Genomic DNA, 17459 nt, shown 5'->3' with positions numbered 1-17459 from the left:
TACTACCTATTAGGCCCTCTAAAGTTAATCATATGCATTAATAGAAATTCTCATCATCACCCCAACATTAAAGACCAGAAATCTAGGGCTTGGATGAGTTGGAAAATGTGCCCACACTTACAAAGCTGGGAAGTGGAGAATCTGGGGTTCAAACCCAGATCTGTTTATCATGAAAGGCTTCAACTTTCCTCATTATTTCACTATATTTGATTGAAAATATTTAGCACATATAAGCACACTAGGTGCCATTTTCCTTAACAATCAGTCTAAAATCTTTGCCTAAACTAGGCTACCCTTCTTCTAATTGCTTGGCTAGTCTGTTACAGTGTATCAATAATACTTTCTTCTTTTCTACTATGTTCTATTAACTATTTCATCAAAATTTTATTGAGCCCCTTGCATATGCCATACACTATGTCTTTAGGGTACTCATTGGTCCACCCAGCTTATGAGTACAAATTTTTGTGAAAGCCTTATTGTCCATTTGCTATATTCATCAAAAACGTAGACAGACTACAACTCCTAAATCACCCTTTTGCAAACTGTGGGTCACGGCCTCCTATGAGAGACAGGAACTTTGTGGTTTGCAACTAGGATTTATTTTTAAAGTGAAATAAAGTAAATAGAAAATATCTGTGGGCATTGCTGATAGTAATGTAAACATTATATTGGCAACTTTTGTTTGTTCTACATATGCATTTTCATCGGTGTTATAATGTGAAGTGGATTTCTTACTGTCGGTTCCAGCCAAAATAGTCTGAAGAGCTACTTTCCTGGACTATAGGCTCTTGAGACCAGACAGTATCTTTTGCTCACAATCCCCAATTGAGCACATTGCTGCCACTCAGGTGGGTTATTGCCTCTAATATTTAGAGAAAGTTAATAGTTTGTTGATTCTGAATACCGACTTTGAGAATTGCAAATGATGTTCTGACATTCTTAATGTGATTGTCTATTTCTCCATTTATCAATGCATTATCAGACAGTGCTCTATCTGGAGAGCATAATTCAGTGACTTTTTGTAAAAGAAAAAAAAAGATTTCATTAGTAATTCACTCATTTATTCCTTTCCAAAACACTTTTCATCATGTGAACATGGTCTAAGCACCTTGAATGTTAATTATCCACTGAGATGGCACTGGATATTCCAGTGGGGAAAATATATTGGATAAGTAAGTTGGGGGGACAAAAATTAAAAAACATGTCTTTTCCATATGAATTATGCAAGGTCAGTTTTGGAAGGTCATATGGTAATAGAAACTCCAAGTCAAACCCCACATTTACTGTCCCATCTCATGATTTTATCCAGTTTCCAGGAGTCTATGCCTTTAGTTGGTTAAATAATTTGTGGAAATGAATCTCTGTAGAATGGTGGTTGCCAGGGGCTGGGAGGTGGGGAAAATGGGGAGATGTTGGTCAAAAGGTTCCAACCTCCAGTTATAGAATGAATAAGTTCTGGGGATCTAATGCACAGAATGGTGACTATAACTAACAATACTGTATTATATATTTGAAAGTTGTTAAGAGAGTAGATTTTGAAAATTATCCCCATTTTTTTAAAAAGGTAATTATGTGAGAGGGTGGAGATCAGAGCTGACCTTATTGTAGTAACCATTTTGCTATATACACAGTTGTTGAATTATCGTGTTGTACACCTTAAATTTACATGTGTTATATGTCAATAATATCTCAGTAAATCTGGAAATTAAAACAAAAATAAATTCCCACAGGACAGGCAAAAAAAATTAATCTCTGAATTATGTCAAATCATAATTTAATGACCTGAAAATAAGAATATGATGCAAAATATGGCAAGTGCACCCATCTCTCACAATGCATATCCAAGGGATTTTATTGTCAACTCACATGTATGTCAAGTGGAGACTGGCTTTGAAGTCAGAAAAACTCTGGATTGTTTGGGTTTGGTGGTAGGTTGGGAGATTTTGTAAATAATGAAGGAAACCCATTTCAAGAAGAAATCAATGATAGAAATTGGGCTATCACCATTCCCCAGGGGTAAGGCAAAATGGAAAGATTAGACAATGGATAAAAATTCACATCTCTGGGTGAGGAGACCACCCCCCAGTGTTGGATAGATTAAAAATCAACTTTATTTTTGCCTGTTCCTAGTTATAAATTGTTTTAGCCCAGAATGAAATCAAAAGGTGGGTGAAAAAAAATTGCCAAATATTCAGTTCATTAAGAACTTCTTGCCTCTCTCCTGTAGAGAATCTGGGCTTGCTTGGGTTGGTTAACATGTTTCCTTTGCCTTACCCCTTACTTCTTACTTGAGAAATCTCTACAGGGCTCAACCTAGAAGTATCCACAGAATACACATTGCTGGATTTGATCTGGGATTGGAAAGAAAAACCTGGCTTTCGAGTCACATGAACTGAGTCCTTCCCAGCATTATGATTACCTACAACATTGAATTTGGAATTTAAAGTGTGATTAGGCTGATGACAGAAATACTATAGAAAGTACAATGATGTGCTCTGAAATATCTAAGATTATGTATTTGAAGTGGCCTACATAATGCAGAATTAATTAAGGTGGTCAATAGACAGCTTTCTCCAAAAGCCCTAAAAATGCCCTGGCTGATGCTTTCGCACCTACTCTGGGGCATAGACTGAAACACAAGGGAAGACCCCAGGAGAAACATACAGAGAAATCCATATCCAAGAGACCTCCCTCTGTTTACCCATAGTATTTTATCCAAGCTATTGAAACATTGTTTCCCACACTGCTCCCCACCTTCATCCTCAGTTACATAAAAGAAATCTGGAAGAGAGTAAAGATTTATCAGTAGCATTTAAAAATTTCCTTTACCCAGGCATTTCTGTTCATGAGTTCATGACACACTGAATAAGCTGTCTTCCCCATGATGACTATGGTGGGGAACTCCTGTTATAATTTATCACCCTTTTGCTAGCCACCTGGCCTCAGATTCATTGAATCCCAAATAGTAGCATCAAGAAAACTGGTTATCTCAATCTTCAAAACATTATAAAACAGACAAGATATAGATACAAGAGGATGCTGATTCTAACACTAAAATTCATTTTGCTGTAAGAAAAGTGATCTTCTGTAAAGTCCTGATACCTTTCTCTTCTAGAGTATAGATGTTGTCAACATTTGCTCAAAAAAGATCCCACTACAACCAGACAATGCCAGCTCTCCAAATCGATCTTAAATACCTGATGATTCTCATCAAAACTTGGTCTCATGGTTACAGTACACCAGGTGAACAGCCCCTGACCTTTCAAGGGACCCTCCCAGGCTCACTCTGGCCTCCGAGGACTTAATATGTGCAACAGGACCATGCATGTTTGGGTAATTTACTTATTAAAAACATTAAAAACTTTTGCCTCTTTGACATCCAAAGAAAAAGCAAAGCAATTGAGTGACTCCTGACCTTAGCTTATCAGATGATGGGTGTCATGCTGTCAAGGCCTCATCACTGATCATGTGAAGAAGGCCACATTTTATAGGTGTTTACAACAGTTTAAGGTTCACGCTGTCAATCTGTGTCAACACCAGGCCATGCAGTGCAACCGGTTCGGTTGTGGGGCCAACCGCAAGAAGAAAAGCAATGGACAGAAATTCTCACCTAATTAAAGATCATACCTTTTCTTTTTCTTTACCATTTTTTAAATCAAAAGGAACAAACCAGCACAGGAAAGCAAAGCAGTCTTCCCTTGTACCTTACCCCACATGGGAACCCCAAATGGGAAGTTCGTTGGCAATTGCTTGATAAACGTTAAGTACTACAGAGGTATTGGCCAGTCAGCCTGAGCTCCATGGGTGTAGAGAATGTGGTCCCAAATTTTTGCTAAATCAACAAATCATTTTCTGAAGCCATAGCATTCCAGGAGACAAGACTATCATCTTGTTCTAGTGAAAACTTAAGCATGTTGAGGGACTAGTTTTGTGGGGCATGCGTGCGTTAATACAGTCCTTCGTAGTGTTAATACTTCAGGGGTTCTGTGTGTGCACGCACATGTGTGCACACCACATGCATTGTGGTTTTATCTAAACTGCAGGCAATAGCAATACCTATCACCATTTATAATTGCTCTCTTTCTGGAGTCAGGGAATTAGGGATTCACACTAAAAGGAGAAAACAGATTTTTGTGGTCATTTCTGAAGTTACCATATCTGAAGTGCGTTTGAATACTGTGGTCATTGCAAAGGGATGTTTGTGTAACTAAAATGTCTAATGTCCCAAACCCATATTTTAATCTGGTACTCCGTATGAAGTTCTGAGAGCATTTGTGTGAATGTCACATGCCTGAATAACTAGAAAGCAACTGATTTGAGGCAGGTTAATTTTCTTGACCATTCAGCTTTATCTTTCCTACTTCCAATTTTAAAAGAGGTATCACTTGCTAACAAGACCTTTTGTATAAATGGTGTACCACTAATGTCAAGTCTTCAGGCTAATACACAGCTAGATTCCACATGTATACACTAAACCTAAAATCTCAAATAATTTGAATTTGCATTTTTATTCATTTTGCACTTTTAGTAGGATGAATGAAAAAAAATAAATGATTTGGTATTCCAAGTCTGACTTTATGTGCATACACAGGAGAGCAAATTCACTCACACTATACTTGGGTGCTTAATGAAAAAATTGGCTTCTTTATTTGCCATAGTTCTTCTAATGCTTCTCAAGAACCTTTCCTCCTGTTGCACTCTCCTCCTACACGCCCCCAGCCCACAGGCTAACACGGGAAGAGAAAAAAGTTACCTTGCCAATTTTAGAGTGTGAGCCATCTTCAGTTCCAGGAAGTAAGCTTCTCTCAGATAAATGCTCAGTCTGTAGGGTTTCTTTACCACCCTGCTCCTCCCTGAGATGATATCTGTGTATGAGGAGGCTCTCTGTGCCCTCAGGGCAGTGAGAAGACGGGTGCTCAGATTCACATAGTAACTCTGGACACATCTGGAGCATGAAGAGGACTGGCAGGTCTGGTCCCATGCCTTTCTCACCTGTTCATACGCCAGGCCTGTAGTCACAAAGGGTCCATGCGCACTGCCTTCTTCAGCCTAGCTCCAGACCTCTGCTAGCTCACAGCCCCACCCAACACATCCACATCTCTCATAGAGGATTGTAGGCAAATCTGAGACCCGACAGATCTCAGGCTGCACGTGGAAAGTAGTGGAGTCTGAGCTACATCTATCAAACCCGATGCTACCATCTGGCCCCAGCACCAACTGGACCTTTATAAGGGGTAGTTGTTCTCCCAGACTATGCCATGGACGTCCGTGGAAGCGCGGAAGACCTGCCTCCACTCCCCTAAGCATAACTGGTCGTTTCTAACGCACATCCAGATCTGTTCATGCTACTCTTTCTCCAACATCAGTTCACCAGAATTTTAGCTCTGCGCATGACTTCCCAGAATAACAATGACAGGTCCCACCTTCTAGGTGATCAAATAACCAAGCTGATATGTTTAGTGGGATACAGGGGAAGCAGTCAAATTTAGGGGGAAGTCTCCTTACAGTTAGGGAGTGCGGTCTTCTTTATCTCTCTTGTCTTTACTGGCCGGGATGCAAATGAGGCGCATGGAGCTAGAGCAGTTCTCTTGGACCACGGATTCCAAGGCAGCCTTGGATGGAGATCGTGGTAGATCAAAGAGAAAGGTGGAGCTTGAGTCCCTTATATCGAGGAGCGTCATCCCGTCCTTGAACTGCCCTTCCCCAGGCGACCACACAAGGGAGAAATACATTTCTATCTTGTTTCAAACACTGTTGCGATTTCCTGTCTCGCAGAATCAAGTCCATTCGTGTTACAGCTCTTCCTTCTGCCCTCACCCGCCCACACTCTACCTGAGTCAAAAGGGGAAATTTCCTCTTCCTCACTTGCAAAGGCTTCCTTTCTTGAGGAATGCTAAGCCTCATATATCAGCCTTTTTGACAGAAGTGGGGGATCTTCCTCAGGGAGAAATAGATGGTCTCATCTTCCAAGCTCGACTCCAAATAGGTTAGCAAGCATTGAGAGGAGTTCCGACTTTTCTCCACACAGAGGCCAACTGGCTGCAGATGCAACAAAACCCTATGTCTGCTGTTCAAAGGTGAATATCGTGTCCCCCTTCCTTTTTGCAGTCCCACTAGAATCATCCTGATCTTCCCCGAGGCAAGTGAGTACCTTGGACAAGACAGGCAGTGGTGGTTGTGCGGAAGTAAGTGGGACATCATGTATTAAGAGGGAAAAAGAAAGACATGGATAAATCTAAGAAATATCACCACTTAAATACGTGTATATGTGCATACGCACATGTGTGTCTTTGTGTTTGTGTGGGTGTGTACTTACATAATTAGTTCCTGTACCACCAATCTCTAAGCACAAGTGAAGTAATATTCACTTGAAGTTTTTCAAGTTCAAAACCCCTCTTGGCTGACATGGAGCCTCAGGAATTTCTCCCTGCTTCCCCTCCCCCAACTCTTATCCTCCCCAAGTTATTCCTGGGCGGGGCCTCAAAGCCCAAGTGAGTGTGTCCAGGAGACATGGGCTCTGGGCAGTTTGTCACCGTGTGGCAGGAGGGGAGACTTGGGGAGAGGGCTGGATGGAAGCTCTCACTGCCTCTTTGTCAAGGACACAAACCTCACCACTAAAACCGAGCTGTCTAAAAGCCACTCCCCACCCCACATTTTGTCTAACACCCCTGCCCTCAGGAAGAGGGGCTCCTCCTCTTGCGGTTCCCCTTTCAGGGTTCCCACACTTGTCAAATGCTTGTGCTGCGTCACTTCCTTTGTCATGAGCGTGCGACTCTCCGTCACTCTGTAGGCTGCCCAGAAATGAGGAGAGTCTCACTTCTTGGTACCAAGTCACTGGAGCTCCAAAGCAGCACAGCTTGCACCCCAAATTTCAGGAAGCCCCTCACAAAAACACCCAACACATATCTCTTCCCTGGGGATGAAGCTTCATCCACTATTCATCCTACTGCTCCCACTCCCCATCCAAGGCTCCAAGCACAGAATCCCAGCCCCCAGGCACTGCCTCCCTGCATATCCACTCTCCCAAGCTCCTGGGCTCCAGCCCACCTTCCTTCTGGCTTAAATGCACCATGTTCTCTCCAGTCATGGGGCTCGGCATGAGCGGTCCCCTGTGCCCAACCTGCTGCCCCACCTCTTCCCTGACTCTTGAGGTGTGTGGCCCCTGGTCACTCTTCCAATCTCAGTGCAAACATCACTTGCTCAGGGCAGCCTTCCCTGTCCACAGAGCCTTCCCTCTGGCCCCTTTCATTAGACTCTCAGTGGTCCAAACATTGCCCTCAACACTTCACACAGGTAGTGCCTCTACATTTCTGCAAGCTAGATCTGTGTATGCACATATCCTGAGTGTGGCTTGGTCGTGTGTTCGGGATTCCACTGCACACCTCGGAGGCAGGCTTTACATCACCTCATCCTCACACAGCAGCTGGGGTGACAGGGCATCGGGGAAAATCAATATAGAATGATTTCCTCCACAACATCAGAAACCCCAAGAATTTGGACTTTAGGCTTAATCTTCTGAAATAAGCTTAAATCAAGTGAGATAATGATCTGAAAAATTTAGAGAAGAAAGGGAAAAGAAGAATGTACCTTAGAAGTCAGTTTTTGAGTGTCTTCTTTGACATATCCAGGTGGACACTGTACAAATGTCTGAAACATGACAAATTGAGGTTTGTTTGTTTCTTTTAACTAGTGTGACAGTGAATATTCAGTGGGTCATCCAAAGCTAAGCAGACGTGCATGTTGTTCCCAGTTGCTCCTCACCTTTCCCTTAGCAGGCCACAGAGTTGTTTCGATTGGCCAGTTCTCAGGACAATCCCTTTTGTCGGCCCCTCCCTAATCTCTTCCAGAACGTCTGCAGAGGTGCGGAGGAGATGGCTTGAACAGGCTTCCAGGAGCCCCTGTGCACCTCTCCTCGGCTCCACATTTAGGCAGGCCACATGGTAGCTCAAAACTGGCTACAGTGGGAGTATTACAAGAAACAGCCAATACCACAAAAAGAGTATTATTTCCAAAGACCCAGCTGTTAAGCATTTACCGACACACCACTGGAGGTAAGGAAATTCGTAACCAAATGAAGAATCATGTTTATAAATGAGTTAATTTAGAACCATCAGGCCTTGACCCTATTTCCTCTATTTCACCAAAAAGATCATGTGTAGCTATTCATTCAGCATGTTATTTGTTAAACCTTGCATGTGTTTCTTGGGCAAAAGTCTTAAGCCACAGAGAAATGAAATGACAAATAAGATTAATTAGAGTCTTCAGTGTAGAAGTTTCTCATTAAACTTAGAGTTGTTTATCCACTCTAGCCACTTTGATATTGATTATGGAACTTCAATGCGTCTTTTTCTAATTTGGTTAAAAAAGAAAAGAGAAGGGCTGCTTCATTTTAGGGTGATGGTCAGCAACAGTAAAGAAACAGGGAGTGAGGGGTTGTCCCCTTGAAACCCCCAGGCCCCCACGTACCCCCTGCTCCTTTGTACAAACTGTGTTTCCCATAACACTCAGATCATCTCCCAACCTTTTCTTCTTTTTATCCTATTAAAAAATAGAGTCATCTCATAATAAAGCCTTTTAAAAAGAAACATTAAAAGAGAAAAATTAAGGAGAGAAGTCTGAACCTCATTGAGATAGACAAATTCTGCAACTAATCCAATAATCACCCACACTAAAGTCTGGGAAATAGAGAAGGCTCTGTACATTCACCTAACTAGCCAAGGCCAAACATTTTCCTTCCCCTTCTCTTAAGCTTTGGAGTAAAACAACTCTAAATTTAAACTTACACCAAATCACATAAATTCTCCATCTGGAGCCTGATTCTGATAATATGTACTTTGGGATCGATCTCCCTGTCTTTATGTGAATTTATAAATTCATAATGCAGTCTTCTGCCTCTTGTAATGGAAAGGATTTCCACAAGAGAGCAAAAGTCATCACTGTCTTTAAATATACCCACACTCCCAAACATATATGAGCATTCTGTTCTGTAAGCAACAGTCAGAAAAAAACGCAGTGTAACCTCAGGACAGAGGGAAAGGAGATTGATTTTGAAGATCTAAAAGCAATGGAGTTAATATGAACACATACATGATATTTATGGTGTGGTAGACATTGTTCCAAGTTATTACTTTACATGTATTAGCACATTTAACCCTTTCAAAATCCTGAGATGGAGTAATTGTTATTATCACTACTTAGTATGTGAGAAAACTAGAGCAAAAGGAGCTTCAGTAGCTTTCCTGGGAGCACATACAGGTAAGTAAGAGAGCATGGATTCAAACCCAGCATCCCAGTTTGTGGGGTGTTTAGGTGGGATCCAGGGACCACCCACATCAGCAGCACCATGGCACTCACTTTTTTGGATGCAGATTCCCAGGACCCTGCACAGACTTAACATGCTCCTTGGTTTCTCATACACACACTGATACTTAAGAATAGGAGCCCAGGACACATCTATCCCAGCCTGACCCCAAAGCAAACGGTTTCCTCAGCCACATTCCTGTTTGCCATACGCCGTCTTAAGACGTAGGTTGCCAGGGCGGGCTGTTGTCAAATAGGAGGAGAATCAGTGGATCGGCCTGCACCACAAGGAAGATGCCAAAGAACTGTGAAATGACCAAAAGTCAGCAACAGGGGAGAGGTGAGGCCTTTGGCTTATCAACTGACATACTGAAAAGTGGCTTCTTTAAGGAAGAGTTGTTTGATGTTTTTTTAAATGTAATACAGCAGAACTTGAACTTCCTACTACTGACAGTCAAAGCAAGGTCAGACAAATGGGCAGGAACAAAATATTTGAAGTTGTCAGTTTGTTACTTCTTGGACTTGGAAATAGACTGTTGCACACATACCTTTGAGAGGGCTTCCTTTTAATCAAGGAGAGCTCCTTATGGTGTCCTTTTTAAAAAATTGACCAGAGAAAAATCCAGTTAGTTGTAGGGTAAGCCTGAGCATTGTTTAAAATACTTGGTAATGCCTAGATATTATAATAAAAGTAACATTAAACGTCATTTATTCAATTACCAAATATTTATTAAGTTCATATTATGAGTGTGAAGCCTTCTCTTACATGTTAGGAAGATGCCAAAGATTAATGGGTTTGCCCCCAGCAAGCTCAGAAAAAAGGGGAAGATGTCACCCTATATTTTAATTACGTAAGGGTTGGAAATACCCTTTGAAAAGGTATCTAAAATTATCCCTAAACTATGATAAATATGTTGTATCATGCATTTGTTTAAAATTGTGCTCATTTGAAGCATGTTAGGAAAACCAAAAAAAGACAAAAAAAATCTGTTTATTTACCTGGATCTTCAAAACTTTCTGCCTTTCACATAACTATCCAGCATTCAATGAATGGAGGAGGATGGTGGAACATTTTTAAGGATCACCACTTACCTACAAAGATTTATCAATTTTGTTTTAAAACTCATATAACCTCCATAAGCCTACATAACTTTTAATAGATTTGTTATTTTGAAATTATATGAGTGAAAACACCCAGAAGTTGCTCAATGCCTGACTTGAATCTAAATTTGTCTTGATTGGCTTACTTACCCAATGTCTAAAATGTTGCAGAAAAAAAAAACAAAACTACCTCTTCTTATCTTTGCATTTCCTGTTGGGGGCCCCCTGGCACGTTCTCTCGTGTCTTTAGGTCCAATCGTTAGGCGGGGATTAGAATGTACGTTAAATGTGTGTTTGATGTAAGAGCTGCAAGACGCCGATGAGGATCCTTTGCAGCCAGCGGGAGGCAGCACAGCCCGGATTTCATCCGGCTTCTGTCGCTCTTCCGCCCGGGGACGGGGACGGGCAGCTGCCCGGGCGGGGGGTGCATGTGCGGCCCCGGAGGACAAGGCTTCCTTGAAGACGGTGGGAGGAAGGGAGCTGCGGAGCGTGACGCCTTCAGAAGCCCCAAAGGAACCCGTCATCCCTTTGAGCCAGAGGGGCCCCCGCAGGCCGCCACCGACCCAGGCCCCTGGGTCCCCCGCAGACACTAAGGCCTGGGTGGGTGGGGTGCTGGCCTAGGCTGCGCAGGAGCTTGTCGAGGAATCCAAGATGTCTCTGGAGGAGAAGGAGAAAGCAGGTGGCACCCTCGCTATCCGCCTGACCCAGCAAGGACGCTCCCCCAACCAGGAAGGAGCAGACCGCGCTCCCAGGGCCGGGGCAGTGCCCGGCGAGGCCCGTCCCTGTGGAGGCCTACGGGCTGGCCATGCTGCGGGGCTGGAAACCTGGCGAGGGCATCGGCCGCACCTTCAATCAGGTGGTGAAGCCCCGTGTCAGCTCCCTGAGGCCCAAAGGGTTAGGACTGGGTGCCAGCAGCCCCCACCGCCCATCCAGGCCAGAGGAGGAGCAAGGGAAGGACCAGGAGGACCACCCTCAAGGCCTGGGCCCGGGAGACGCTGTGCTGGTGCTCTCTGGCCCCCACCGAGGCCTCTACGGGCTGGTGGAAGGCCTTGATCCTGACAACGAGCGGTGACTGTCAGTACTGCCTGCAGCCTGTCTGCAAGCAGGAGTTTGACAAGAGCTCCTTGGATCCCGGCCAGGTGAGCATAACTTCCCCAGGGCAGCAGAGCGGAACAGCTTTGTCACGGAAGGCTCCCCGGGATCAGGACCCCCACGTCTGGCTGGAGAGCTCAGAGAGGAGGCGGCGACACTTTCTGGACCGACAGGATGGTGTTGCACCCAGGAGTGAGACAGCAGCGCCCAGGAGTCAGCACCAGCTGCAGAGGGACCTGCGCGTGAGGTTTGTGGACAAGTGGCACAAGGGAGGCCAGTATTACAACACCAAGATGACGATTGAAGATGTCCCCAGCCCAGATACCTGTGTGTGTCGGACCGATGAAGGCACGATCCTGGAAGGCCTGAGGGAAGACATGCTGGAGACCCTGGTGCCCAAGGTCGAGGGCAACCGGGTGATGGCGGTGCTGGGGCCACAGGCTGGAAGGGTGGGCCGTCTGCTGGCCCAGGACAGAGAGCGGAGCCGGGCCCTGGTGCACCTGCAGCAAGAGAATCGGCTGGTAGAGCTTCACTATGATGTTGTCTGCCAGTACATGGGCCCCGGTGACCCAGACGAAGACTAACCCGTGGGCCCTTTCTGTGAAGAGCCTACCTTCCGAAGGGCGGGGAGGTGGCTATTCTAGCCCTGGGACATGGCCAGGTAACAAGATGAACGGACTAGAAAGGAGGCTAGAAACAAACCCAGTATGTTTCAGAAGTTAGGATAATAAAAACCATACCAAATACTTAGGAAAATGAAGATTCTGTAAATGGTGTGCTGAGCTGTGAGTAGCTCTGCTTTTAGCCTTGGTCCGGAGCAGATGCCCAGAGGATATCTTCAGCCAGTGATGGGAATCGAAAGGAAGGGAGGCTTCAACCCACACATGAGATGTGTTAACACTACTTTCCAGAGGAGCCAGTTAATTTGGTCCCTAAGGTACAAAATTTTGCCTGTCTCAGGTAGAATTTCTCTGGTTACCTAGGTAATCCTCAACAAGGTTATTGTCCAAAACTCCTCGAACTTTTTGCTGTTTAATGGCCTGACATTAAATCAGCGAGGGAAGTTAGAGTTTTAGGCACAATTGTTTTAAAATCATCCTCAATCACTAAGTCACTGGTGAAGCAAGTGGTATTTGAGTTAGAGCTAGGCCACTCATATAAACTCCTGTCAGAACATGGCACAGTGTTGGAGAATTTAACACTTTCTGAGAGCAAGATAATAAAGGTAAGCTACCGTCCCATCAGACAGAAGGCAACTGCTGTTTAGAGCCCAAATGAGCAGGTTTACAAAAATACAACAATGAATTGGCCAGACCAATGGCCATGTGCCCAGGAAGGTAAGGGATGATTAAAATCCTTCAAATATAGTAATCCCAACATGAAGTACACTTGTGCCAGCTAATTTGCTTATTTTATCATCCCTAATAATTCCAGAACTCAAATGTTCTCAAGATTGGCCAGCAGGATTAAGGAGGACAACAGGGAACAAGTCTCCACCCCCAGTTGCTCCAGTTCCCGAATCGTAATTGTACATGTACACACTGCCTCCAGAATTCCACGCTGAGTTGAATTTTTTTTAAGTACATTTGATATACAATCTCATATGCATTTCAAGTGTACAACACAGTGGTTCAACAGTTTACCCACGTTATTAAATCTTCAACCCAACTGTGCAGTTACTATTTGTCAACATAGAAAGATGTTACAGAATCATTGATTATATTCTCCACGCTGTACTACCGTCCCCGTGACCAGCTTATTTTATGATTGGGAATTTTTGTGCTTCATTTTCTCCCTCACCCTCCCCACCCCAATGCCTCCCCCATGGTAACCACCAGTCACTTTCAGTGTCTATGAGCCTACTGCTAATTTGTTCATTTTGTTTTGTTTTGCTTTAGATTCCACAAATAAGAGAAATCATATAGTGTTTGTCTTTCTCTGCCTGGCTTATGTCAGTGAGCATAGTGCCCTCTAGGTCCATCCATGTTGTCATGAATGGCAGGATTTCTTTCTTTTCTATGGTTGAGAGAGTCCATTGTGTATGTGTGCCACCTCTTTATCCATTCATCTATGGATGGACACTTTGGTTGCTTCCATGTCTTCACTATTGTAAATGATGTGGCGATAAACATAGGAATACATATGTCTTTTCGAGTCGGGGATTTTGTTTTCTTTGGGTAAATTCCTAGAGGTGGAATTGCAGGGTCGAATGGTATTCCTATTTTTGGTTTTTTGAGGAACCTCCATACTGCTTTCCACAATGCCTGCACCAATTCACATTCCTGCCAACAGCGTGGGAGGGTTCCCTTTTCTCCACATCCTCACTGACACTTGTTGTTTCTTGTCTTTTGGATGGTGGCCATTCTGACTGGTGTGGGGTGGTGTCTCACTGTGATTTTGATTTGCATTTCCCTGATGACTGGCGGTGTGGAGGATCTTTTCATGTGCCTGCTGGCCATCTGTATTTCTTCTTTGGAAAAATGTCTATTCAGGTCCTCCTCTCATTTTTTAATGAGGTTATTTGTTTTTCTTGTATTGAGGCATATGAGTTCTTTATATATATTTTGGGTGTTAACCCCTTATCAGATAAATCTATATTCTCATACTGTAGGTTGCCTTTTAATGATTGCCTGCCTCTGCTGATGGTGTCTTTCTCTGTATAGAGGCTCTTTTAGTTTGATGTGGTCCCACTTGTTCATTTTTTATTTTGTTTCCCTTGCTCTAGGAGATGTGTCCAAAAAAAAATTGCTCATGTTTATGTTCAGTAGATTTTTGCCTATGTTTTCTTGTCAGAGTTTTATGGTTTCATGTCTTACGTTTAGGTCTTTGATCCATTTTGAGTTTACTTTGTGTACATAGACAGAAATCCAGATTCATTCTCTTGCATGTAGCAGTCCAGTTTTCCCAATACCAGTTATTGAAGAGGCTGTCTTTTCTCCGTTGCACAGTCATGGCTCCTTTATCATATATTAATTGACCATACATGCATGGGTTTATATCTGGGCTCTCTATTCTGTTCCATTGATCTGTGGGCCAGTTCTTGTGCCACTGCCAGACTGTTTTGATTACTGTGGGTTTGTAGTATAGCTTGAAGTCAGGGAGCATGATACCCCCAGCTTGGTTCTTCTTTCTTGGGGTTGCTTTGGCTCTTCAGAGTCTTGTGTGGTTCCATATGAATTTTAGGATTATTTGCTTTAGTTCATTGAGAAATGCTGTTGGTGTTTTGATAGGGTTTGCATTGAATCTTTGCATTTGCTTTGGGCAGAATAGCCATTTTGACAATATTGATTCTTCCTGTCCACGAGTGTGGGATAGATTTCCATTTATTTGTGTCTTTAATTTCTCTCATCAGTGTCTCTTAGTTTTCAGAATATAGGTCTTTCACTCCCTGGGTAGGTATGTTCTTAGGTATTTTAATCTTTTTGATGCAATTGTACATGGAATTGTTTTCCTAATTTCTCTTTCTGCTGGTTCTTTGTTGGTATACAGGAATGCAACAGAGTTCTGTGTATTAATTTTTATCCTGCAATTTTGTTGAATCCAGTTATTCTAATAATTTTTTGGTGGAGTCCTTAGGGTTTTCTACATGTAGTATCATGTCATCTGCAAGTAATGATGGTTCCTTGCCAGTCTGGATGCCTTTTGTCTCTCTGTCTGGTCTGGTTGCTGTGGCTAGGACAGTGCTGTGTTGGGTGGAAGGGGTGAGGGTGGACGTTCTTCCCTTGTTCCTGATCTTGGGGGTCTTTCAGCTTTTCACCCTTGAGTGTGATGTTGGTTGTGGGTTTGTCTTGTGTGGCCTTTGCTATGCTGAGGTGCATGCACTTTGTGCCCAATTTGTTGGGGTTTTTTTTCATGAGTGGATGTTGAATTTTTTGGGCACTTTTGTGGGATCTGTTGGGATGATGTGGCTTTTGTCCTCCTTTTCGGTAGTGTGGTGTGTCATGTTGATTGATTTACGAATGTTGTGCCATCCTTGCATCCCGGGGGAAGATCCCACTTGGTTCATGATGAAAAAAAATGTACTTGTGAAGTACAAGTCCAAATTCTGCACTAGAAACACAAAAACAATGTTACAAGAGCATAAACTACAGGCTACGTGGAGCTGGGGTTGGACGAAAAATGGTGCAGAAAGTTTTACCAAGGAAGAGAGAATTTGCAGTTTTAGGAATAAAAAGGATCTTATATCCAAATGTGTATACAACCTGGATAGCACTATCAGAATGCACAAATGTATAGAAACACAAAAGAACATGGGGTGTTTGGGGAGCCACACACCAATCCCTATGTCTGGAGTCTGCAGTGAGTACAAGCTTTGAAGTACTTTTGAAGTTCCATTGAGTCAGAAACTTTTGAGGCTGTAGAGGAAGGAAGGGACGTCAGACCCAGGATCACAGACTTGATCTTGTAAGTAACAAGGGATCAGTGAAGGTTCAAACAAAGGCAGACTATCACATTTGTGCTTAGAAAGTTGCTTAGATGAGCAACATGATGGGTGGAATGCCCAGTTAGGAAGCTTCTAGAATTGTCCAAGTAAGAAATGATCTGAGTGTGAGCCAAGGAAGTGGAGGTGATGAAACTAAAAGGAACCAAGTACTATTCATATCAAGTAGAAGTTCACAGTTCCCTTGAGGCATTACCAAATCTATTTTAAGATGAATCTCCCATAAACAGAGTATTTCTATTTGAATGAGATCTCAAATTACTCCTTAGACAAGTAAATACAAATGTTTTGAAGTTTCAAAAAAATTTTAATACAATTTTAAGGTAAGTTTATTACATGAGGAAAAATGTTAATTTGGATATGAAATATGGATTATAAAACCCATCAGATTAATGGGGGCCAGAACAAATGGGTCATACCATGCAGTGGATTCAATAAAGCCAAAAAAAAGAAAAAAGATACCATAGCAGACCCTACAGCTGAATCAAGTGCAATTCCATAAAATCCAGGAGATTAAGTGGCTTCAAAGAGGTATTTCACGATTTAGAATTTCTGTTTCCCCTTGTTAAAAGCTGGCAGTGTTAATTTGATTTCTTCCATGTCACATAGATGTAGAAAAAGATAATTCTAAGGCCATTTATTTTGCAATAATTCTGGCTTCTCGAATTAGGACAAGTATATATTCCATAGTATTGGAACATTTTAAAGTTTTTTGTAAAACGTGGATTTCTTTTTATCAAATCTTGGTACCATCATGGGTTACCTGTATTTCCTGTCTGCAATCATCTCCTCTTCTCTTTGCCTACAAAATCCCAGTTTTCTTCAGAGAGTGGTACCTACATACTTCAAGGGAGTCTGGGTCCCACAGCGGTGGAGCCGAATCCCTCATGGGAATTATACTCCCTTGGCAGGGCTTGTCTTTGGAATAGGCAGTGATGAAATTCTGGCCCCAAATGACACGAAAGCAAGGAAAGTCAAGGCCTTCTAGGAAAGGTCTTTGCTCTCACTGCCCTTGTCCTGCTCAGTGTTACCACGTGAAATGTTAACGCCTGGAGCCACAGCAGCTGTAGCACATGGGGTTGGTGGGGGACAAGGCCACCACACCGATACACTAATGACAGAGCAGAAAAAGGAGTCTTTGATTCTGGATGATGCAATTGAACTGCTGAATAAGCCAAACTCAGAGGTACTATCCCATCTCTAGACTCTTTATGAATGTTAAACAGTAAACATCCTGATCATTTAAGCCAGTTGAATTAGCATTTCTGTTGGCGGCCAAACACATTCCAATTGACATCCTACATCCGGTTAGACACGTTTCCTTCTTGGTGCTTTTGCTTCTGCCTGGTTTATCTTCCTGATTTGATTCATTTATCCCCTCACAGAAGCCTCACTTCCCATCAGTACAGTGCCCATTAGATAAATGCTGTTATTTTCTCAGTATTTTTCATAATACATTTCTAGGAAAACTCTATTTTAAGTTATATATGTAAGGTTGGTTAATACTGGGAAGAACGGGAAAATA

At 42.9% G+C, this 17459-nt stretch overlaps 1 pseudogene; it reads left to right on the top strand.

Moving 5' to 3' along the window:
* The first annotated feature begins 5553 nt into the window (after positions 1-5553).
* LOC118908768 (G-patch domain and KOW motifs-containing protein-like) lies at positions 5554-12415 on the top strand (annotated as a pseudogene).
* The last annotated feature ends 5044 nt before the right edge of the window (positions 12416-17459 follow it).

The sequence above is a fragment of the Manis pentadactyla genome, chromosome 18 (assembly GCF_030020395.1).
Source record: "Manis pentadactyla isolate mManPen7 chromosome 18, mManPen7.hap1, whole genome shotgun sequence".
Classification (NCBI taxonomy): Eukaryota; Metazoa; Chordata; class Mammalia; order Pholidota; family Manidae; genus Manis; species Manis pentadactyla.
Note: the sequence above shows the minus strand (reverse complement) of the source record. Positions and strands in the feature narration are given on the sequence as shown.